At 39.4% G+C, this 25,978-nt stretch overlaps 1 pseudogene; it reads right to left on the bottom strand.

The window, feature by feature from the left end:
• Window positions 1-24,213: 24,213 nt before the first annotated feature.
• LOC143406943 (CCR4-NOT transcription complex subunit 7 pseudogene) lies at window positions 24,214-24,815 on the bottom strand (annotated as a pseudogene).
• Window positions 24,816-25,978: the final 1,163 nt, after the last annotated feature.

Here is a 25,978-nt window from a genome sequence, read left to right as displayed (position 1 = left end):
TCTGCAGTGGCATATGATATCATGGTAGAATGCATAGTGGAGGAGTTATGTTTACTTCATGGCAGCTCTGAAGCAAAGAAAGAGAGGAGAGATGCCAAAGTTCTAACATCTGTTCAAGGAACAGCCCAAATGATCTAATTTTCTTGGAAAGGCCTCACATCATAAATATTTCAACACCTCCAAGAGCACCTCTTGCTGCAGACCAAGCCTTTAACAATTGGGTTTTTTGGAGGAATTTTTCAGATTCAAATGACTAGCTGGAACTAGCACATGAAGAGAAGGCAACCTCACTCGTAGAACTGATAAGTGGGGCTAGATTTGAAGCAGACTTAATCTGTGACTGATGAGGTGCTCTCAGACCATATAAGTCTCTTGTGTTGGGCCTAGATGCTGTATTAGACACAGCTGGAAGAAAACAGCCCAAAGAAGTGATTTTTACCATTGAAAAAAAAGTCAAGGTAAGGAGAAGTTATTTGTAATATATGATATTAAGATTTACTCTAAGGAAAAAGATTTGCACATTTAGAATTAGTAGAAACTCTATTGGATACCCCCCAAAATGTTAAGAAGTCACCACCTGGTTTAGACTTAGTCTCAAAGAATGTACCTATGAGAGCACAAGTCAGGGAGAAACAAAGGGGAGTTTTTAATCTCACTTCCTCCTTGGTCTAGAGCTCTATGCAAGTGCCACTGTTAGTATGAAGAATTAGACAGTAATAATCAAACTCATCCTCTTGCTGAAGGCCTAAGATGAGTAAAAATCCTGCATTGGCCGAGGCATCTTTAGATCCAGAGAAGTGGCTGGGAACTCCAGAACCCTGTTTCTTATCAGAGTCTTAGTGGTATCTTAGCAGAAACTGGGACGGGTTCTCTGGCTTCTGCTGGTACCAGGATATGTGATAGCCAGTAACAACATAATCACTGCTTAGGGTGCAGGAGAATCTGACAGTTGCTCCAGAAGATGCAGAGATGGAGGGCAGCTGAGTCAGCACAGGCTGGGAGAGGGAACCTGTGAACACAGCGAGTCATGGGTAAGCAGTCAAGGACAAATTTAGAGCTGCTGATAGAGTCTAGCTAGAGGATGGGTTTAGGCCAAGGACCTAGTCCTAGATATGTGAGAATTGTCCCTACCTGAGAAGTGACACAATAACAGGAGAAGAAGGGGGCCCCTGACCATGGTGAATAAAACCCTTCTGGAGTCCAGATCTGGTGTGGACTGCTCTAGGCCTCTCTTATCCCTTCCCTGCTGACTTAGAGAAGGTGATAATTGTGCAAATACGTTTCCACCTACAGCCTCTTTATGTACCACTTATTCAGTGTTTATAGACATGGAGGTATAGCATCTAGCATCTTCAGAGGGGGTGATGGAACAACAGGGTGCTGGAACAACACAGAATACAAATTTAGATTCCACCCTGAGTGACACCAGTCCACTTTCCTCTGTCACCTTCACCTGAATTTGGGATCTTTGGGGATTTCTCCATCTTTGAGTGCACTGTATGTTTCCGTAGAAACCATTTTCTGTCCCCTTCTCTGTCCTATTTTTCTTTTTCATACATGTTTCCATTAAGACTTCATTCAGGGGCTGGGGCTGTAGTTTAGTGGTAGAGCACCTACCTTGCATGTGTGAGGTACTGGTCCTCAACATCACATAAAAATAAATAAATAAAGATATTGTATAAACAAACAAACAAAGACTCCATGCCTATTGACAGTGATTTGTGTTCAGCACTGGGCTCAGCTCCCTATCACTAATAGAAATAGTATCTCTGTTCTTGAGGGGTTTGCTGTTTCAAATGAAAAGCCCACAAGGAATGAATAACACAGTGAATGTACAATTTTCCATAAAAGAGAAGGGCAGTCATAGAAAATTCTTAGAGAATGAACTTTTGTTCACATACTATTAAAATGTTCATTTTGTTAAGAGAAAATAGACGGTATAGGAGGCTCAGTTATTTTGAACTGTTATAAAAATATGCTGTATTAGGTGGATTATTAAAAAGAGAATTATGCATCTCACAATCTGGAACCTGGGAAACCCAAGGTTGGCAGACTCTGTCAGGCAAGGGCCTACTCTATAGACAGCCATCTACAGAAGGGGTGGAGGATCTCTGCAGGGCTTCTTTCATAAGGTCTCTAACCCATGCACTCCTCACCTGATCACTCCCTATGGCTCCTTGTCTGAATGCCCTCATTTTGGAAATTAGGATTCCATTCTATGAATTTTAGGGAGACATACACATTAGTCCACTTAGGTAGAAGTAAAGCCATGATCAACTGATATAAGGGAATGAGGACACAAAGTCCTGGCCAGGCTGGCCAAGGAATGACACCAGGACTTCCTGGGTCAGGCCAGGCTGTGTTCAGAACCCTAATGAAGAAAAGGAAAAAAAAAGACATAGGCAAGGTAAGTGTGAGGTCCCATCTGCAAACAAGTCACCAAGAAAAAGGGAGTCCTTTAACTCCCTTTGTGATCAGGTTCCCAGACTGTGAGGATCCAGGTATTTGTATGAAGAAGGAGGAAAACAAAAAGATAAGAGTCCAGACCATAGTGGGATACTCATTGGGCCCCATTTCTGCAGTCTCTCCATGTGTTCAGAGAACACTAATCACTTTTATCCTTTTCCCAAGCAAAGAAGAGTGAGGTGAACTTCCTGCAAATCTATTGTTTTAATTCACAGTTTGAGTCCTTCTTGTGCCCTGAGACTGGCCTTTCTTTTGGATGTTACTCCTGTGAGAGGTAAAATGGTAAGAAGTTTGTGGCCTGGTGCTCTACAGTGTCTCCTAGGGAATATAAGGCAGAGGAAATAAGTTTGGGCATAAGATTTCTGTTTGTGCAGTTGAGAACACACCCACCAGATCCTGCAGGTGCTCTGCTACATTACCCTCTGCTGTCTGAGTCAGGGATTCCTCCAGGTTGGCGCTAAGATGCCTGGTGCCTCCATAGAGAAATTTGTCATCTTCACAGCCTTGTCCACAGACATCACCCTTGAAGGACCCTAAATGGGCCTTATCTCTACTTCATCTCTTCTTCACCTTCATTTGCATACCTCAGTCCTTAGTTCAAAGTTATTCCATGTCAGCATGGAAATTTCCAGAATAAAATTCCATCATTTTATATGAGCATAGGGCTGGGGATTAAGATATTCTTCTGTTGTACAGTCTGTCCTGCATCCAGCATAGATAGAGGACACTGTGGCACCAAAGGGGGCTGTCCTTAGATCATCAACATCACTGTCCCTTTATTCCTCTGACCCCTAGGTTTCAAGATGGACTTTGTTGCCTGATTCACTGCTTTTGTCTTTATTTACTTTTATGAAATATGTGTTCAAGGACACCACAAAACATGAAGCTGACATGGAGATGCAAAATTATTGAAAGTACAACTTTGAGTGCTCTAGTGAGCTTTGCTTTCTGAGGTTCCTTAGGAAACTCCATCTCCTCCTTTGGGTAGAGTCCAGAACAGTGGCTAGAAGTTGTGGAGTGAGATGGGATCAGGAGGTTCAGAGAGGGGGAGGAAGGAGAAAGAGGGAAACAGAAACACTGGAACTCATTTGAAGGAGTATATATGGAATGGGGATGACTGAATGGGACAGTGTAAGGACAGTCCTCACTGTAACAAACTAGGAGTGCACTTGTGAGAGCTCCAGGGAGAGAACAGACTTTAGATTCACAAACTTTCAGACATTTAGGGGAAGAAATGCAAGTTTACAAGATGAGTTTTTGTAGTTCTCTGACAAAAGGCATTTTTTCTTAGTTACAAAATATCATCATAGAGAGCTTGGAGTTCTTGCAGACTCAGTTTACCTGTCTTACCTCCCCAGATCTCTCTAACAATACTTCCCAGATTAGAGTTTTCTGAGCATGTGAAGAATTATGAATGTCACACATTTCTCATGCCCTATGGTGAAAATTTTGAGGTAAGACACATCATTAGAGGAAGAATGGTGTATGTTGTTCACTCAGACATCATTCTCTAGAGTGGGTCTACTCCCAGATTTAATTGAATCAACCAGAACTTTCCATACTACCTGGCTGACCGGAAATGTATGTGTATATCTCATGATTTATGAGGCCACTGAGATGTATCAAGGATACAGTCATTGCCATGTGGCAATTATACATTTTATAATGAAATTTACTTATATTTATTGTATAAATATCATGTATTTATGAGACAACTAGATAAAGATATTACCTTTCCTACCATGTAAGCACAAGTGAACATCTCATTTAGTAGTTACTCATCGAGTACCTTTTATACTTTTGCATCATGAATTTTTGGTGAAATGAGGAAATCATATTTGTGGCCAGAAAAGTTCAGTGAAGATTAATTAGAAATGGTATATGGAGTACTTATGACTGCACTTGGCTCAAGGATGACTCAGTAAGGCACAGGCCACATTCTGAGTAGACCAATAAGCAATATTTGCCAACAGAACCACAAATAATTTGTAATGGTGATCTCAATAAAGATATTTTATCCTAAACACTGGTAAAACCCCAAATCAATCTCAATGAGATGTGACATCTTACACATAGTAAGAACATTAGGCTTTGTAACACTGCCAGTCCTTTCTCTGTCTTCTACCTCAAGCACCACAAGATCAAGACCAGGTTGCTAGAGGACATGAAAATCTAAGTTGTGGGGATACAGTGGCTTTACTGTCTTCTCACAAATGGCAGGAGATACTAATCCTCATATTTTATTGATCAAATTAGGATTTCCTTGATAGTGTGAGGGTTGAATAAGAACCTCAAGAGTGACTGCAGAAATGCTTTAAATTCTGGTCACCTGTCTTTCAGAAGGGCTCTTCCCTCTATCACAGCTGCATCTATATGATGGGGTCTACCAGCTCCAATCCGTCAAGCAAGAGTGCTCTGAGAGTCTATTTTAGTCAGCTTTTAAATGACTATGACTAAAAGACCTCACCAGAAAAATATAGAGGAGGAATGTTTATTTTGGCTCACAATTTCAGAGGTCTTGGTTTATATATGTTCAACTCCATAAATTTGAACCAAAAGTGAGGCAGAACATCATGGTGGAAAGCTGATGAACCCAGCCTAATTCCATTTTAAGATTGGGAGCCATCTCATCACAAAGTTATGAAAAGTTCTTCTCTTTTACTGTAAAGTAGTAAGAGTTCTATTTACCTGACCATATTTTGATATTTACACTTGTTTGGAATTTCCTCTTGTGCTTTGAACTTACCCATGCCTAACTCTCCCTGAAAGGTAAAAATCCCCCCTGAAACTTCAGTGGCACCTCATAAATTCTGATGTTGGAATCTGAATTTACTCCCTACCTTGAAATATTAAACCACATAGCTCATTAATCTGCTATCTGCTCTTGTATTATGTTTGCCACAACCCTGTTAGCTGTAAGGTTTCTCTTGTGGAACTTGCCTTTGTAATTTTTTGTTATAATATGCCCTCTTTCCTTAGACCAGGGCTGTCCCCTGTCTCTGCATTTGGGTGAGGCAGTTGCTGGTCAGCACTCTTGTGTACAAAATACAAGCTTGCTTTAATTTGATTTAAAATTGGGGCGGTGGTCTTTGTGTCATGGTTTCAACAAAGCCATGGTAGAGGAAAAAGCAGCTCAATACATGGTAACAGGAAGCAAAGACAGCTTTACTTACCAGGGACAAAATAAAAACCCCAAAAGCACACCCCTCACACAGGAAATTTCTTCTGGCCACTCTATACCTGCCTACAATTGCCACCCAGTTAATCTATATAAGCAAATTAATGCACTGATTAATTAAGGTGCCAATAACCCAATCATTTTACCTCTGAGAATTCTTTCATTGTCTTAAACATGAGCTTTTGAGGGACACCTCATAAAAGAGTCCCACTAGGCTTGAGGGAGGTCTAAAAGGACTGAGGCAGATGGGGCATATGCTCTACCAAGAACATGTACTATTGAGCAAAAGCATATTAACACCAGACATTTTTTTCCCAGTGCTTTGTGTCTCAAAGTAAGAGTTGTTCCTGAGAGTGAATGAATTAAATAACTCAGTATGTGTGCCATTCTAACAGATGAGTGAACAGAAATGATAATTTGACACATATCTTGTCCATTTAGATTCCAGTAACAATTCAATTTATTTAAAAATCATTTTCTTTATCATTTGAAATTGGATTAGCAAAGACTGCAAGTTCATTAGCCATATTTTTCACTAGTAATTAATCAGTACTGAAGAAATATATGATATCTTTTTTCTTTTTTTTGGTACCAGAAATTGAAGTAAGGGACACTCAACCACTGAACCACATCTGCAGGCCTACTTTGTATTTTATTTAGAAACAGAGTCTCACTGAGTTGCTTAGTGCCTCACTGTTGCTGAGGCCGTTTTTAAATTTCTTTTAATTAGTTACACATGACATTATAGTGATCTTGACATAATCATACATTTGAATCAGATGGGATATAATTTCTCATTTTTCTGGGTGTACAGGTTGCTGAATCACATTGGTCATGCAGTCACATATATACAACAGCAATAATAATGTCCATTTTATTCTGCTGATCTTCTATTCCCCCCTTCCCCTACCCTCCCCTCCCATCACCTCTCTCTACTTAGATCCTCCTGTCTCAGCCTCCCAGGATGCTGGGATTTACAGGCCTGCTCCACTGCACCTGGCCAATATGTGATATCTTAGAATCATAATTTTTCAGGCAATACCACTTTGTCTTTTACATTTTTTATCTTATTTTAAATTTGAACTTTATAGTTATGCATGGACATTGGGTTCATTTTGACAAACTCATATATGCATGAAATTGAATTTCAGTTCACTATCCCCCTCCTTCCCTCCCCTCCCTTGTTCTCTTTCCTCTACTCTACCAGTCTTCCTTTTGCTCATCTATTTATTTATATTTTATTGGTTCTTTTTACTTATACATAAAGGTGAAATTCCCTGTGGAATGTTAATTTTGCACATAATATGGTTTTTTAAGTATTCATTCCACATTGCCTGCCCTTCCCCACCCCTCCACTCTGCCTCTGGGTCTCCTTCATCCTCACTGCTGTTCTTTCCTATATATAAATTCTTCCCCCCAACTTTCCTTTATTTAACTCTAGCTTTTACTGTGAATAATCTATAATATGTTTCAAAATCATCTCACATTTAATTGAGTTTAGAACTGCAACAAGTCCACTTCACCTTTTGAATATAGCTGTGAGACTTACTTCTTAAATAAACAAGTTTTCATATTCCTCTTCTTTCTCTCCTCCTTCCTAACCTGTAGTTGGAGAACAAAATTATCTTGGGTTATCTGGGGTCCATAGTAAGGAGATGTCTTCCAGAAGATCTAGGAAGTGAATATCTCCCAAATACACAAGTGAATCCTAACACACTGCTGAACGTACAACACAAAGAAAATGCCACTGACTTCAATTTTAATTAAAGCAAGCTTATATTGTGTACACAAGAGAGCTAGCTGGCCAGTGGCTATCTCACCAAAGTCGGGCTGGAGAAGAGCCCAGCTCTCAGGAAAGAAAAGGTTTATATAGCACAGAAAGTTACAAAGGGGCATGCCTTGGCAACTTACAAATAACAGGGTTCTGACTAACATACTACAAGGGCAGATAGCAGATAAAAGTTCTACATGTTGTGATGTTTCAAAGTAGTGGGTAAATTTAAATCCCAACATCAGAATTTTTGTGGCACCACTAAGGTTTCAGAGAGGGTTGTTTTCTGGTTAGGAGGAGCCAGAATTTATGAGGTGCCACTAAGATTTTAGAGGGAGTTATTATCTGCTAGTGGAGAGCCAGGCTTGGGTGAGTTCAGAGAACAGGCAGGGATGCCAAACAAGTTTAGAAATATCAGTATTTTATACTAAAACCAAAATAAGCTTTTCATGACTTTGTGCCAAGATGGCTCCCAAACTTCTGATGGAATTAGGCTGGGATTCATCAACATGATCCATCCGTCCTGGAACACCCCATCAAAGCACATCTGGAATGTGTCTTTTGAATAGCTTCTTTAAAAGTACTCTGTCTTCCCTGATGGGCATAATCACTCCTCTGGGACAGGACTCTCCCGTGTTTCTTTTTTGGTAGCAAAGAAATAAAACAACTTTTTCCTGGATCTCAAAACTGTGTCCTCATTATTAAACTGTCAAATTAATGTTGGCATTGGGGACAAGGACTGAGTTTCAGTTATAGTACCACAGTATTAATGTTCACCACAGTGATGTATTTTACATTATAATTGAATTTTCCATGAGAGTAAACTGTTTTTTCCCCTGTATATGCCATAATTTAATGTTAAATCTCATTAAACACAAAGCAATATCATGTTTTTATAACATGTATTGCTAGGACAAATGACACACACATTATGAAGGCAAAGAGAGATGGGAAGATGAGAGATGGGAAGATGAGAGATGGGAAGATGAGAGATGGGAAGCAAAGCCTATATCTATTCAGTATTTTGTAGTGGAGTCATTTGGTGGAAATCTGGAGTGGCTCATTTTCAGGGCACAAAATGGAAGTGGGTTAGAGCAAGAGTCTGGTTATCTAGGCTTAGTTTAGTGTGGGACAGGAATAAAATCACTGGAGTTCATTTTATTGGAATCCTGCTGCTGATTCATTATAGTGGGACAGAAATATGAGTAGGTAAATTCATGGGGCTTATTGTATTGGGGTCAGTTGACCCATCAGGGTGGGATTTCAGGTGCCAGTCAGGTTGGAGTTATTTTTCTTTGCTGTGGCTGAGGCCTGGAATTTTAAATGACAAAAGCTTAGAAAAAATGTCCTGGGACTTATTTTTCATGTTCTTCCTGTATAAATGTGTAATTAGAGATTTATATGCATGTGAACCTTATAATTTGTATTTTTTTAATCTATATGCAAAACCACACTGGAAGAATCATGAGAGTTGAAAAATAACCTTCTCATAACTTTGGACCCTATTTGGCTATCTAAACTAAAAGATGATAAAACCTAGTTATTTTCACCATCAGTTTCAGTTGCTTTTTATCTTTACAACCCATATCCACACTCAAACTAAATGAAAATTCTCGGAGTTACAATTTCAGTAGTGTTAGTCAAGGTCTGGTTCTGTTCTTCTCTGAGCTTACAGGAGCTCCTAGGTGGAAGACACTAGTATGCTCACTTGTCCAACAGACATGATACTGAGTTGTATGGTGCCATTGGGACATTACTCTATTTCACATTCAAGTATAATTTAGCAGCATGAATTTCTTTCAGATTATTTCAATAGTGTAACATGTTGCCTTGATAATTTCTTTGGTTGTTTTGTTTTAGATTTAACACTTCATGCTTTGGAGAATAACAGAACATTTTTCTGATCGTTTTTTCTTTTTAATAATAGCAGTATAGATATTTCCCACCCCTTGTTTTCTTTTTACTTCTGGGAATTAACCCATGGGTACTTTTCTTCTCAGTTATATTACCACTTCTTACTTTATTTTCTTTTTATTTATTACTTTGAGAAAGGATTTTGCTAGTTTGCCCAGGCAGACCTCAAAATTGTGATCCTCCTGCTGGACCCCAGTGATATGCAAAAGGGCCAACCCCAAGGCCAGAGTTCCTTTGAGTGAATGGTCCTGAGAACCTCTGTAAACACCATGGGGCACTCCAAGTGTTACCTGCTGGTTACAGGTAGTAAATCTTACCATGTCCTAGAATCATAGACACCCATCTGTCCACAGATTTCCAGGTCAGTCTCTATCTACACATCCATGGTCTGATTCTTAAATGCTTTTGTTATGTTGCCTTTTGGTGTTTCCCTGAATGCCTCAATCCCAGAATGAACCTTAAACTAAGGAAGGTGTTAGTTCTCTCACAAGATGTTGTACAAGCATTATATCATTTCATTGGTACATTATTTAACACATTCATATATTGTTCTCCTATAATCAATGTTCATCAAACAAATATTTTCTAACTACTGTCACCTGAATATAATTTTGTTTCAATTTACCATATTTTCTATGTTGTAATCAATTTTTTTTTGTTAAAGTGAAGCAGGCATGATAAATCCATGTTAAATTCTGCAGTTGTGGGGCTCCCTGTGTGCCATATTGTATTAAAGTCCAACCTGGCACAGACATCCTCAGACACTCATAAATCAGCCTTCAACATCCATTCTCAATGCAGATATGCCTCTCTTGAGTCAATTAAAACTAAGACAAGTGAGGAGAATGTAGATTTTCCATGGGCTCACAGCTCAAATAGTGAAAATTTTCTTGGTAGAGGGCATTTTGGAAGAATTCCAAATCTGTTATTAGGTCACTTCAATGATAGGTATTAGGTTTATTCTCAAAATTACAGAGATGGGGATAGAAAATATAAAAAACGATTTACAATTCTCAAAGAGACTTAAAATTTGTAAAGCCTTCCAGAATTTTGAATATTTTGGTCAATTTCTACACATCTGAGGACTTTACTCATGTTTTTATTGATATATGGTGGATCAGGTATTCTGAGTTTATCATCCCAGCATTCCAAACTTGTTTCTGGATTTGCCATATTTAAAAATCTTTGAGAAAGTAGAATCTTGACATTCAACATCAGAGCTGTTATCATGACATTAATGTCTATACCTTTTAAATCCTTCTAATGAAGATTATTTTATATCAGTTGTCATCTTCATTGTGGTGGTGATTATTTCTCACCCCCCAAATCCATGCACTGAATACCTTAGGAAACCTTCAAAAACAACTAAATTGTTTAAAATATTTCTATTCCTACCCCAAATTTTCATAATCTTATCTCTAATTAGGTAGAGTGTGAATTCCTCCATGTTGTTAGACAACCAAAAAATTTTAAGTCAGAGTTATCTTCTAAAGTTGATCCTTTAAATCATCCTTAGTGTGGCACAGTGATAAGTGCATAGACTCCTGGGGTTTGAATCTAGAAAGGAGAAGGTCATGGTACCCTCATAGAAAAAGTGCACCAGTATGGGGAAGGGATCTGTCATAGTATTTTCTATTACTGCTGATCTCTGCACTCTATAGGAGTCTGAACAGATGAACTGCTTCCCAGGGAACACGAAGCAAGAATAAGAATGCATCATGGTCTCCTTTTATAAATTTTTAATCAGCATTTTAGATTCTTTTGGACACCAGAAACTTTTTGGAAACCATGTGGCAGACTTGCTAGTAGAATAAAAAAGAGTTTCTTTCCCACTTCTCCATTTACCTGAGTCTCTGGTTTACACAAATGTTAACTGCTGCAGTCTGGCTGGGCAAAATAACCCGGAGGTGACAAGCAATTTGAAGGTTGAAGCGGGAACTGCTTTATTGTGGAACAGCAGAGGTATATATACCTAACTGATTACACACAGCTTGACTTAATTAGTATCATCCACATACAACAATCAGCCAATAAGGAATCCCCACCATCTTAATGGCTCAGTGGCATTGCCTCACAAACCACTCCTCCTGGCAAACTGCCAGGCGCCATCTTGACTTGATCGCAGCCCCCAACATCTCCCCCCTTTAGTTTATTAAATAACAAGTATGTGGTTTAGGGACCATGCCTGTTTTAGTTGTCCAATACTACACATGGTCCTTACCCATCATTGGATGGTCTGACCTCAAATTGTCAGCCTCCTGGCTTAGGTTGGTACCATTGTAATTGGATCTTGACTACCAGCCCAATATATTTAGCCATACTTGTGGATCTGTGTAATCTATACAAACACCATAAATAACCTGCCACAAGCAGAAGGAGGACAATACAAAATGCCACGATACCAAGCCATTGACAGCTCCAAGTGAGAAGCCTTTAGAAAAATTGTACCACCAAAGACACTGTCAGCAAAGATACCTTGGTACTAGTAAGAGTTACAATTTGTTGTCTCAATAGATTAGTTAAATTTTGAAAGTTTACATTCCATGTGCCATTAAGCATGACTCCTAATTGGGAAAATCTGCTGCTCGAGAAATATTATCATAATGTATAGAAGTGATACACAGTCCAGCTTATTTTAAGCAGCTTATTTTTCTTATCACCTGAACAGTTTTCTGATCATAATGATAATAACTGTAAGCTGATGCAGCTGTGGTGAAAGCTGTAAAATACCAAAGCATCTGAAGGTAAATGCTATCACCAAAATTGAAAACTGGAGTTCAGCTGTTATGGATTTGAGATATTGCTAACCCTAAATTCATAAAGCTCAGAAGGCTTGAAAATGGCGGTTTGCCCCCCTCCCCCCCTTTTTTTTTGTATAGAGCAGGGCCAATCCTGAAGTGGACCCTGGGGGGAATTTCCTTTGGAGGCTCTTTTCCACTCTCTCGAGGAAGGTGGCAAGATCCTTGGTAGCCCTCTGAGTCCCCACTGGCTCCTTGCTGGCAAATTTTTATGCTCCCATTTAAAGCTAAAATGTTCAAATTTTTCATTTCATTATTTTGCCAATTTGAAGAAAGCTATTTTCCTCAGGCGATGCTGGAAGGCCATTCTCTCTCCCTATCGCCTTCCCCTGGCAACCTCAGATGGCCCCGGGGAGTGTCCCAGACTTAAACTGCCACCGGGCCACCAGGCTCACAGCAGTGGCGTCCTGCTCCCCAGGAGAGGGGTGGGAAAGAGGCGGCAGCAACGACCAGCTTGCACAGGAGGCGCGGCTGCCTCACGCACCCTCCTGTGAAGCAGCCTTTTGTTGTAACTCCTTCCCTGATAGTCCTTCCTCTTCTGAACTTCAATGTATGCCCTAACTGTTCTTGGTTTTACTGGGGTGCCTCCTTCCTTTAGCAATTTACTTAGCAACCTTTTGGTTTGATTTTTACTAACTTCTGATCCCATATTTCCATAACAAAGACAACACAACACACTAAGATAAAACTAAACAAAAACACACTGTATCAATTTTTTCCATTTTCTTGAAATGGCCATCCATCCTCTTGTCCTTTCTGTTCTCCAGGGGTGAGCAGCTTTCCTCCCGTCCTATCTATTTCTAGGAGGGGCAGCTTACCTTGTCACTTACCCCTGAGTGTCCCAGAGTTCCTGTATGGGCCACCATTTGCCACAGTCCAGCTGGGCAAAATAACCAGGAGGTGACAAGCAACTTGAAGGTTGAAGCGGGAACTGCTTTATTGCAGAACAGCAGAGGTATATATACCTAACTGATTACACACAGCTTGACTCAATTAGCATCATCCAGATACAGCAATCAGCCAATAAGAAATCCCCATCATCTTAATGGCTTGGTGCTGTTGCCTCTTAAACCACTCCTCTTGGCAAACTGCCAGGCACCATGTTGACTTGATCGCGGCCCCCAACAGTTACCAATGTTAGGAGGTACACTGTGGATATAGTCAGATTCAGCCTCATGTTGGATATTGGAGATACTTAAGTATTCATCAAGCCCTGAGGTAATGCTGAGGAACAATCAGAGATTCCCTTCCCCTTGACATGGTTTTTATCACTCTTACATGACTTATAGTGGGGCTTTCCTTGGCTGTTGCTGGTACCAACAAATGTAGTAATTGTTTTTTCTGACTACTGAGGTTATTTAGGCTGAAAGAGAGAGGCACATGCAGAGGGTTACTGAATCAGTCTGAGCTGGGAAAGGGACCCTGAAAATGAAACCACCGGTTATTGATGGTGACTTCTGCTCCTTTGTAAGTTGAAGTATAACATTAGAGAAGCACACTCAGGCAAGAATATAAAGCAAGGTTTAATTAAGAAGGAGTAACAGAATTCTCCTGAAAAGGAGAAGGGGGCCATAGCGGGTATCCTCGTATTTCAAAAAGCAAGTTTTGCCTCTTAATATGTCCTAGACTTCCTTTGTTCTCCCCCTCTCTTTCCCTCATCTCCCTCCTTCCTTCGTATTAGGCCCAGGAGATGCTTGGTGGAATGGCCGAATGGTAAGAAGCCAATGGTGGAGGGTGGCAGATGGAGCGGCCCAGGACACATTAATTAACATCTCTATAAATTCCTATAGGGATGGGAAATTTCTGGGATAGTTTTCCATAGCAACAGGATGGAGCAGGGGCAGGTTATCTTGATAGGGTGGAGGAAGAGCTCTGAAGGAATTAACATTTCAATTTCTCCCTTCTCTAGATCTGACCCTTGCCTATCTGCCTGCCTAATCTTGGCTTAAAATACAGAAATTTATATATTTTCAAAAAAGCACCCAAAGAAAATATATTTATGGCATGAATTTGGAAAGCAGTACAGGTCATCTAGGAATCAAGATACTGGGTTGGGGATACAGCTCAGTTAGTAGAGTGCTTGTCTCACATGTCCAAAGCATTGGGTTCCATCATCAGCACCACAAAAATAAATAAATAAACAAACAAATAAATAAATAAAATAAAAGAATTCTGAGGACCACGTGGATCTGTGCAATATAGGAGGAAGTGAAGGAAGAGAGGACTGGGGTCCTGGCTGTGGTATAGATGCCCAAGAGTTCTGCTGAAGCAGACATGTCCCAGTTCCCTTAATCACCTTCACAGCCCAGAGGAAAAAAGATCCATTCATTCAAATTTGTGTTCCTTACATAGGCCCACAAACCCTCTCTGGATGGCTGTCCATTCTGGGAAGAGTGTGTCTGGACTGAGACTATCTAGTGGCCTAAGAGGCAGTCCTTGCCTGTGGAATAGTGAGCTCTGAGCGGAGACCAGAGGGCAGGTATTAAGGTTCTCAAATTAGAGCCCACAACCTGTCAGTGTTGCCCAGATTCAGATCCATCATATCTGTGTCCAGGTGACAGGAGGTCCTGACACCCTCCCACAAATCCTTCAGCACTGCTTGACCTCTAATTACAGATAGAATGAGGACCATCCCCAGGGCTAGCTTCCTATCTCATCTAAGTCTTTAATTTTCTAATTTCTCCTCAAACCATGGAAAAAAGAAACACATTTCGACCCATTTTCTATAGCATTCTCAGGGGGAGAAGTGTCTTATAATCAAGCTCTACATGAAATGAAAATACATAAGCTGAGAATAAAAAACTCAGACCGATCTGCTCTAAATCCACTTCCCTTGTGAAATCAGAGTTCTCCCTAACTGATTCCTCCCAAAATTGGTGAATATGGGCCTAATGGATTAATCTTTGGGATTTTGAAATTGTATAGTGTGTGATTCACTGGATTCATTAGAAACAAGGGAAACAGGAGATATAATATAAAGTTACTACTGGGTTTGAAAAAGAAAGCATGGTGTCTGACTTTTTAGTAGGGTTCAAGAAAGATCAGAGGATGGGTTTTCAAGGAAAAATATCAAAAACAGCGCATGGCTTTTCTGATAGAAAGATTTTTTTTATATTGCTATACTATCATTCCCTCCTATACTTACCACCATCTTATGAATATCCCCACTTTTAACAGTGATTAAAAAAAAATGCCAATGCTTGGAAGATAATGCACTGCTTGTTCAATAAAATTTGCTGTGGGTGTACACAGCTGCTTAGAGTCATGGCAGAAGGCTCATGTGTGTGTGGGGGCGTGGATTTCTTGCCCTGATTGTCCTGATTTCACACCAAAGTTATGAAAATATCTCAAAATCTGTCAAAAGTTTCACTTATATGTATTTTATTATCAGCCAAATGTTCCATGTTAAAAAATGTATATGAAACTAAGCTAAAACATGAATCAAAAATATATACAATAGGTCCAAAGATGTACACAATAGAAGATGACACAGCTTTAGAATTCCAGGAAACAGGGAACAATGGATGATGGAGTCACAGAATTCCCCATCAGAGGTCAAGTCTGAGATGTCCAGAGTTGCACTGGTTGCCTCATCACCTGAAATTCAGGGAAAGAGACCATAGCATCCTGCTCAGATGTTCAAGCTAAAGAGGATCAGGATTTTCTTTTTATGCAGAGTCCTTTTCCTAGGAACAGGCTGCTGGGGATGATTCTGAAGATAGAGGAGAAGATGCTTCTTAACTCAAAGTTGTGCCAGTAGATTCAGCTGGGCCCACAATAGTGGTAGCAGAAGCCACTGGCCAGGCCTGAGCAGAGGTGTTGAGCATTTGCCCTTCTGAGAGATGGTAAAGGGATTCTTGTCTAACTGTCCCATGAGCCTGGAGCATTGAGATTGCTGTCATAGGACTGATAATATAGCCTTCTCCACAGGCTGGAGCCCAGTGATGGTCAGCTAGGCTAAGTTTCCTGACTAGGAGACAGAGCAGCAATCAGAAACCCCTGAATGTGGATTGCTATGATCACAAATGAGGAGATTGGGGACTGTTTCTGAAAGCTACAGATACAAGTGCTCATAATCTTCTTTCTGAAACCTTGGCCATTTTATAATATTTGTTGTGTGTTGCTTGGTCTAGAGAGTTCAAATATTCTGGCTTCACATTTAGAGATAAAATTAAAGTAAGGGATAATTAAAATAAACTCTTTGTGTCTAACCAGAGATCCTGAAGGACTATTTCTAAGAGAGTTTAAACTTAAAAATTTTGATAAGGAAATTTAGTACTTTTTAGGTAAATGATTTAAACACCACAAACTGCATCAGATAGTAAACTACATATTCAGAAATTGACTTTCTAGCTTCAAACTCCAAATTTTTGCTATTATCCAGATAACATTTATTGAGTTATGGATTTCTGTAAGACCTCAATTCTTAGTGTAGGAATAAAATATTATGAGGATATTAAATTGAAAATATGTCTTTATTTCTGAGCACAAATAAACACAAGCATGTTTGTTAATTCCCGCTCTTCTCTGAGCAGGGACAAAGGAGGCCATGTGTTAGAGAATGTTACCTTAAAACAAACCCTGAAATGTCTCTCCTTGCCATCCTTCCCATCTTTATTCAATCCTGGTGAAACTTCCTAGACTTTGGACCATGTCATCCATTCAGAGCAAGGGTCATGTTTTGTCATGTGTAGCCAAATGTGCTTTAATTAGAGAGAGAGAGTGTGTGTTCACGAAGAGTTAACATTATGGAAGGAGAAGTCTGGCTTTGTCCTGGCCCATGGTGGGTGACCTCCTCATCTTGGGAATTTCCTCAGGGACTCCACATGAGTGTTTGCTCAGGAGCTGATTCATGGTCTGTTCGCAGATGGTTTAAGAAAGGAGAATGACTATACTAGAAAGACCAAGTAGATGACTACAAATTTGGAGCTTTGAGTGCATTCTATCAGAACAATCTCCTCATCTTCATGGAGTTGAGGGGGCTGGATATTGATTGAGTTTACTTCAACACAATTATGTTGATGTGTTTAAGGAAAAAAAGACCAATAACTAGTCTGGATTCTCATTTCCTGAGTGATCATCTGTGCTGGGTAATCCTTTAAAACTATCAGTAGAGCAAGGCATCCTGAGTATAAGGATGCTTCAAATCTACGAACTCCCTGAAATGGACTTCTCTGACTCTTTAACTGATTTGACTTGATTTGAATTCTTTATAGTAAAATTGTAATCTTCTAAAGAGTAGAGCTTTCATTTTATTCTCTTACTAATTGTCATGAATCTGCAAGCCTGAGGTGTTCATAGAACTTCTCAAGTTGAGGTGAATTGATACTAAGTGTATTTTGTCTGGAACCCCTGAATATGACTGGTGTCTCAAGCAAAGTTGATATTAACCTGTGAGATCTGCCCTAGATCCAGGTAATTATCAGCATAAACATGCTGCAGATTGATTTTCCTGCACACGAATAAGTTCACTGTATGCATAGCAAAGGGGCAACTCCCAAAGGTGCCTCATTTACATACAGGCTCAAATCCTCATCCTAGGTGCTTTAGCAGTTCTCTCTGTTTCTAGCACTGTCTCTCTCTCTCTGACAGTCAGAAACAAACTCCCTGAGATCTCTGTGTATATGTCAGTGTACAAATGTGGCAAAATGTGTGAAGCCCAGGAGGACCATGTGCATGTGCTACTCTATGTCAGCGTCAAGATCTGGAATTTCAAAGGAAATATTCAAATCCAATTATTGTGTGGAATACTCCTAATTGCTGAATATGGAAAAAAGTAGCACAAGATGGTGACAAAAGGATGTACACATTTGTAGACAGCTTTACAGTATCTAAAATAAAATTCCATCAGTAGATTCATGACTGGGAACAAACACCTATGTCCAAATACACTCAATATTTCAAACACTGCTAAGAGTATATTTGTATATAAGGGATGTTTAATGTGAATTAAATTCATAAAATATCTGGGAAAGTAGAAATTATTAATCAGGGTCAGGAGGCTCCTTCTGACCTGAGCGTCAGGTCACTGGGAAGTGAAGTGTAACAGAGCCCATCAGCCTGGTGAATTTTTGTCTTACTTCCCCTCTGCCTGTGTCACTGTGAGTTACACGTAGCTGCTCCCACTGCCATGAGATGCCCCACAGTAGTAGACATTCTCATCCTCTTCCTAGATGTTCTGGTTGGTCAGGTACTGATCCAGGCCAGAGCCTGAGACTGAGAAGTGACCAGGAATTCCCATCCCCCTTGGATCCCACAATGCCACTACTGCCCACTGGCATCACAAAACGGGGGATCTTCCCTGGGGTTTTCTGCTACCAGTCCACCTCATAATTATTGTAGCCACTGCTCAGGGTGCAGGTGAGTTTGGTGTTTTGTCCCAGAGAGGCAGATGCAGAGGGTGGCTGAGTCAGCACAGGTTGGGAGAGGGACCCTGTAAACACAGATACATCACAGTAGAAGTCAGGGCCAGGGTGCATGTGTTTGGGGATCTGAACCAGTGAGAATAGACTCTGGATGGCGTCTGCCATGGGACACAGAGGTGTGTCCCTACCTGGGCAGTGAGTGAGCATAAGGAGGAGAAGAGTCCTGACCATGTTGGACAGTTTCCTGAGTTCCAGAGCTGGTGTGGACTGCCCTCAGCCTTTCTTATCCCTCCCCACTGGCCTCAAGGTGGAGCAGCTCATGCAAATATGCCTCCACCCACTGCCCCTCACTGGCTGCACTTCTTCTGGGCCTAGAATCATGCAAGTCAAAGTGTGGAGGGTGGTGGTGCCTAATGGGCAGAACCTGTGAAGAAGCAGGTGCTGAGGCTTTGCAGAAGAACACAGTTGCTGAGTCCACCTTAGTGACACAGGGTTCAGTTCCTCTGCCCACCCCTGTTCAGAGGTGGAGTTCTCTGGGGACATCTCCGTTTGTGAACATACTTCAACGGTTCCCAAAAAGTGTTCCATGATGTCTCCTGAAAGTTACTTGTAGAAGTTTAAACTTCTCTTGGGTATGGACTCAACCTTTTTATGTTTTCATTTGAGTCCTAGAAATACTGATGAAGATATTTCTGTGTCAGGTACTTTGCTCAGATCAATATCACTACTGCATGAGGTAGTGATATTGATCATTATTTTTTTCTGCCAAAAATTCACTAGGAATCAATAATCAAATAATAAAAGTGTCATGAAAAAGAAGCATGGAACTGAACATTCTCGCTGCTTGGGATCATTTGGGAAAATCAACTCAGATGGTCATAATTAATCTTTCTTTCATATCTTCTCATTATGTCCATCTTTCCAGGATGTGAGTTGGCTGAATTGAGTAAGTCACTTTCCCAAATACAGACCCAGCACCCTAAGTTAGAGTTCACATAAACCTGATCAAATGAATGACTTTTATCATAAATACTGGTCTATTGGGCTAAGTGGAAATTTTGTGATATATATGTATAATTGAAATGACTACAAGTTAGGAGGCATGAACCAACACAAATTACTTATCTTTCATTTGCAAAGGTCAGTAGAGTGACAAGAATCTCACTAAGCTAACTTCAGGATGGTGTCATGGCTGTGCTATTTTCTGGAGGTTCCAGGGGGAAAATCATCTTCTTTCATTTTCCAAATTCTAGGGTCACCAGCATTCCTTGGCTGGTTGTCATTATCTCCATCTTCAAAGAAAGAAATCCTGAATGGATGGATGCCTTCTTATAACACACCACATAGTTGCTTCGTTTTTCTCTTTCACTCTTAAGGACTCTCACGATCCCACTGTCTCCAGGTAAATTCCAGGATTATCTTCTGACCCTAATGTGAACTGATTAGTAACATTAATTCCATAATATTTTATTATCACTTTATCATTCATCCTAGCATGTTCGTAGAATTCAGGGTCTAGTGTGTATACAACTTTGTGGTCCATTATCAGTTAGCCACACTGCTCTTGTCTAAGGAACTTGTAACCATTTATGCATATTCATTGAAAATATAATAAGGCATCACCCAAAAGTAAACAAGCATGTCAAGTTGGGGTTTGTTGTGCTTTTATATTGCACATATATGATCTTTATAGAACATTGTGTAATTTCTAATTATAAATTATTTATACTATGATTTAATTATTATGTACATTGGAAAGCCACTAAGATTGTCCTGAGAACAAACATCATGAATTTGACATTCTGGTTTGTATCTTTTTAGCATCATGGATAACACAGAGTAGGGCTATCTCTCTTTTCTGTGTGGGCTAATAGCACTGAGTAAATCTTAGAACTATCATGCCATGCACTACATAATAATCAGCATATCCTCAGTTTCAGAGATGTGCAGAACACATGTGTACTTGTTCAGGCATCTGTGTTCCAGGCAAGTGCCTGGGGACCCTACAACCCTGAAACTTTCCATGAAGCTGAGTAGCATAGTACAATTGTATGTAGGATTTGATGACACTAAAACTGCTATTCCAGGAGTAGGTGAGTCTGGCAGGTGATTCAGGAGATGCAGAGATGGAGTGCAGTTGACTGAATACGACTTTGAAAGGGAACCTGCAAACACAGATAGGAGTAGGGGATGAGGTAAGGGGGAGGAGAAAAATTTCTCATTATTCTGAAACTGAGTGGTTGATTTCAACTAAGAATTGAGACTTGCCAAAGACTGATGTTAACCAGAGCAGTAACGAGGAGGTTCAGATGGACTCAGTTTATAGTGGACATGTCCTTGATTGTCACATTGGGGCTGGGCTGTTGTAGGTGACATTTAATTTTTCACATTCTGCTAGAGAAGGGCTGTTTATGCAACTCTGTCTCCATCATGGTTGCCCCAGCTCTCTCTGAGCCCTGGTGATGGAGGGCAACACACAGTGCAGAGTAAGAAAGAATGAAATTTCTTTCCTCCTGGAGGAACCCTTGCAGGAAGTACCTGATGAGATGAGAGAAAAGCTTTTGCTCCAGAGGCTCAGTTAAGAAAGACAGAACACAGCTGTTGAGTCCCCATCAGTAAACAGAGAGTCCACCAGCAAAATTAAGGCTCCTTTATGTGAATGGTCCTAACTGAACAGTTGTGTGGGGCAACAAGTCATACAGAACTCTCTGGTGGTGACAGAACACATAAGAACACTACTGAAATATAGAAGATACTTAAAAACTATTTGAAAATTCATACTCCAATAAAATAGAAAATCTCGAAGACATTGACAAATTTCTTGAGACATATAATCTGTCCAAAGTGAATCAGGAGGACATACACAATTTAAATAGATTGATTTTAAGCAATGAATTAGAAGATGCCATTAAGAGGTTACCAACCAATAAAAGCCCAGAACACATGGATTCTCACCTGAGTTCTTCAAGGACTCCAAGAAGATTTAACACCAGTACTCCTCAAACAATTCCATTAAGTAGAAAAGGAGGGAACCCTTCTAAACTCATTCTGTGAGGCTAGTACCACTCTGATACCAACATGAGACAAAGACACAACAAGGAAAGACCAATATAACTGATGAAAATAGATTAAAAGTTCTTAATAAAATTCTGGCAAATCACATACTAAAACACATTAGAAAGATAGTGTACCATGATAAATTGGTGTTCACCTTAGAGATGCAATTTTGATCCAACTTATAGAAATCAGTAAATAAATTCAATAACCTTAAGACAAGAATCATATGATCATCTCAATAGATGTGTAGCAGGGTATTAATATCAACACCCATAATTCAAATGCTTTCCTACACATCAGTGATGAATTCACTGACAGAGAAATTTAAAAAAATACCCCATTCATAATAGCCTTAAAAATATACTTGGGGATCAATCTAAAGAAATAGATAAAATATCTCTATAATAAAAACACTAAAGGAATTGAAGACAACCTTAGAAGATGGAAAATCTCCCATCGGAGATATTCATTGGAGAAAAGATATCCTCCACAATAAAGGGTGCTGGGAAAAGTAGAAATCCTTATGTAACTAAGTGAAATTAAACCCCTATCTCTCACCCTGCAAAAAAACTTAACTCAAGTTGGATTACAGACATAGGTATTAGAACAGAGACCCTGCACTTAATAGAAGAAAAAGTAGTCCCAAATCTTCATCATGTCACTAATACCTGTCTTCCTTAACAATATTTCTAAAGCACAAGAAATAAAGTCAAGAATCAATAAATGGGATGGATTCAAACTAAAAAAGATTTTTTGTTTTTGCAGCAAAAGAAACAATGAATGATGTGAAGAGAGAGCCAAAAGAGCCAAAAGGAGGGTAGAAAATATTTACCACATGCAGAACCAATGGAGCATTAATCTCCATGATATGTAAAGAACTAAAAAAAAAAATAACACCAAACAAACAAACAAACAAATAAATAAATAAACCAAATAACTCAGTCCATAAATGGAATGAGCAAACACCTTTACTGAAGAAGAAATACAATCAATCAATAAATATATGAAAAATGTTCAATATATCTAGCAATTAGAGAAATGCAAGTCAAAAGTACTCAGGGATTTCATCTCACTCCAGTCAGAAGAGCAATTATCAAAAATTCAAGTGCTGGTGAACAAGTGGAAAAAAAGACACCAATTCATTGCTGTTGGGATTGTAAAATGGTGCAGACACTTTGGAAAACACTCTGAGATTCCTTAGAAAACCTAGAAGAAATCCACCATTTAATCAACCTCTCCCACTCCTCAGTTGATATACAAACAAATTAAAATCAGTGTACTATAGTAGTGAAGTCACCTCAATGTTTATAGCACCTCAATTCACAATAGCTAAACTGTGGAACCAACCCAGATGCCCTTTGATAGATAAATGGATAAAGAAACTGTGGTATATATATACACAATGGAATATTACTCAACCTTAAAGAAGAACGAAATCATGACATTTACAGGCAAATGGATGGAACTAGAGACTATCATGCTAAGCGAAGTAAGCCAATTCCAAAAAACCAAAGGACAAATATTTTCTCTAATAAATGGATGCTGATCCATAATGGGGGAGACGGGAGGAAGGATTGGAGGAACTTTGAATTGGGCAGAGGGAAGGGAGGATAAGGGAGGGGTAGTAGGGACGGGAAAGATGTTGGACTTTATGGACATTATTTCCCTTGGTACAGGTATAATTGTAAGAATTGTGTAACTGTACATCATGTACAACCACAGAAATAAAAAAAAATCATGCACCATTTGTGTAAAAAATTAAATTAAATTTAAAAAAAAATCAATGAAAAGAATGAATTCAAATTAAAAAGCTTCAGCAAAGGAAACAGTAACACAAAGAGACAGCCTACAGAATAGGAGAAAATCTTCACCACAGGCACCTCAGATGCAGCATTAATCTACAGGATATATAAAGAACTCAAAAAACTCCACATCAAAAAATAACTAAATAAAAGACAAAAACCCAAAACCCCAAAACCCAACAACAACAACCTATGTTACCCAATCAATAAATAGGCTAAGAATCTATAAAGATACTATAGTAATTTCTTATGTTTTTTAAATTTTTTTTTGTGATTCAATCGGTTTTACAATGCATGTGCTATATTCTGTAGGTCAAAAAGAAATGCATACTATATAAATTTGGCAGATGGTCATTTTATTAGCTAAGATCAAGATAAAACAAAGTTTCTGAAAATACAAAGGACTGGGGTCACTGAAGTGCAAAATTGATGGTCCACAATCTTAAATAGCTAAAACTCCTGCAGAATAGAAGGGAGAGACATGAAACTGGGAAATAAATTGCAGTCAGTGCTAGTTAATTTAGGAAAGGGGGAAAAAAATCCCAAACTCAAGTAGGTCTCAAATTGTCCAATTATTATTATTATTTTCAAAGTATTCCATGTAGCATAGCTTTAGCCATTTTGTCACACATGTTTGCTAGCATGTATATTAGAATAAATTCAAATTTAATCTGCATATACTTCTGTTATTAAGGTCTGAGAAAGGAATGATCATACTAAGTAAGCAAAGTCCAAAAACAAGGTGGGTCAAAATGCAGGCAGTGAGGCGAGAATGTGTATATTATTCAAGGGATTCAAGCAGAGATAAAACCTATAAACAAACATATGTGTAGCTCAAGTAAAATAAAAAGACTATTTCTTGTCATGACTGTTTGTTGGCTTCCTCTTCCTATGCATTCCCTATGCCACTCTGTACTAGAATCATGGCCACAGAAATGACCATAATATTTGACATCATTGACATGATCTTCAAAGAACATTTCTCTCTTTTTGAATAAGGCCATTGCTGAAAACAACAAATTTGATCTTGCCTGATGCTATGTCCTATTTTTTTCATCTCTAGCTGTTCAGGAACTCGTTGTAATCCACTGTTAAGATTTTTTCAGCTCTTCTTGAGGTATTCACATCATAAATGGCAGGAGAAGAACAATCGAAAGACTCTCAAAAAAGTCAAGTTCTTCTTTGGGCAAATTACAGTTGGTTGGGATTTTGATTAAATTGCCAAAGTCCTAACCACTGAGAAATGATTATCATTTGACCCCTTCATAGAGGACCAGTCTGAAAGTCACTAGAAGTTCTGCAAAGAACTGGGTCTGTATTCTTTCCTCCTTGTGTTTTTTCAACTGGATACCAGATGATGTTAGCAGCTGTGCAGATTTTTGTGCATACATGTCCTCCATCAAATTAAATGTAAAATGAAACTCAGAGTGAAGTTCCTGGAAAGCATTCTCCTTGTTAATTCATAAATTCAGTCCTAGCTCAATTATCAAGTTTACATGACGCTGTAATAGTTGGTATTGATGTTTGGTATTATATCTGAAAGCTTCAATGGGGCTTGTACGCACACCTGAAATCTTGGTTTCCACAGCAACATAATTACATTTTTGAATAATGGTGAATCTTCTCATCTCTTCACCCAGTTACAAGCCTAAACTTCTCAAATTCTTCGGTTCTGATCTACAGTTGCTGCTGGCACTGTGAGGGCACCAGGGAATCAATTTAAACCTTATTTGTTTATTTGTTTCTCTAAGTTCAGGCTCCTCCTCCTCCTTACCACAGAGGCAGCACCCAATGATTCCAGCAGGTTCCCCATAGACACTCTGTTCAGTAACTGCGAAAAGGGAGCCAGAGCTTGGCCTCACCATGCTGCACCATAGCTTCTCACCATTATGCTTGTGGATGAGAGAATATTGGTGGAAAATATGATTGGCAAGATGGAAAAGTAATGGAAAACTCATGTTTGCTACTGTATAGTTCCATGTAATGTATTATCTTTTTCTAAAAGAACTTTAAGTTTTTGTGTCAGATATAATGGATCTAGACATATACATGGGAAAGCAGTGATAGGTGTCCAGGGAAATTCAGTAAGGCCTTCTTTCTATGAAGTTCAGAATCATCTTCTTTATGAAATTCAGAACCCAGATAATAGAGGTCATTACATAGTGGAAAAAAAACCCTACGTTTAACATCAAATCTGAAGATAGCTGACTACAAATATGAGTAGAAAGAATATGGACTGACCACCTTGATAGGACAGAGAGACCTTCCAGGACTGAGCCATTTTGGGGTCAGACTAATCTCTGGGGTAGGCTCAGATGCAGCCCCTTTTCCTCTTTCTTGCCACTGCAGGATGGAGAAGATGTCCTTTGTGCCACCAGTGAATGGAAGAATAATGTATCATCACACTAAGGCCAATTGGATCCTGAGATTTCTTTCAAATGAGCCACATCTGAATAAAGGCTACATGATGGTGTTATGGAGCTATGGGCCTGGATAGGACAGAGAAGCCAGAACCCAAAGTGTCCAGGATAGTCTAAACCTAGAAGAAAGTGTGTGTGTGTGTGTGTGTGTGTGTGTGTGTGTGTGTGTGTGAGAAAGAAACAGAGACAGAGAATGAATAAATATGC

The sequence above is a fragment of the Callospermophilus lateralis genome, chromosome 1 (genome assembly GCF_048772815.1).
Source record: "Callospermophilus lateralis isolate mCalLat2 chromosome 1, mCalLat2.hap1, whole genome shotgun sequence".
Lineage (NCBI taxonomy): Eukaryota > Metazoa > Chordata > Mammalia > Rodentia > Sciuridae > Callospermophilus > Callospermophilus lateralis.
This window is presented reverse-complemented; position numbering and strand designations above follow the sequence as displayed.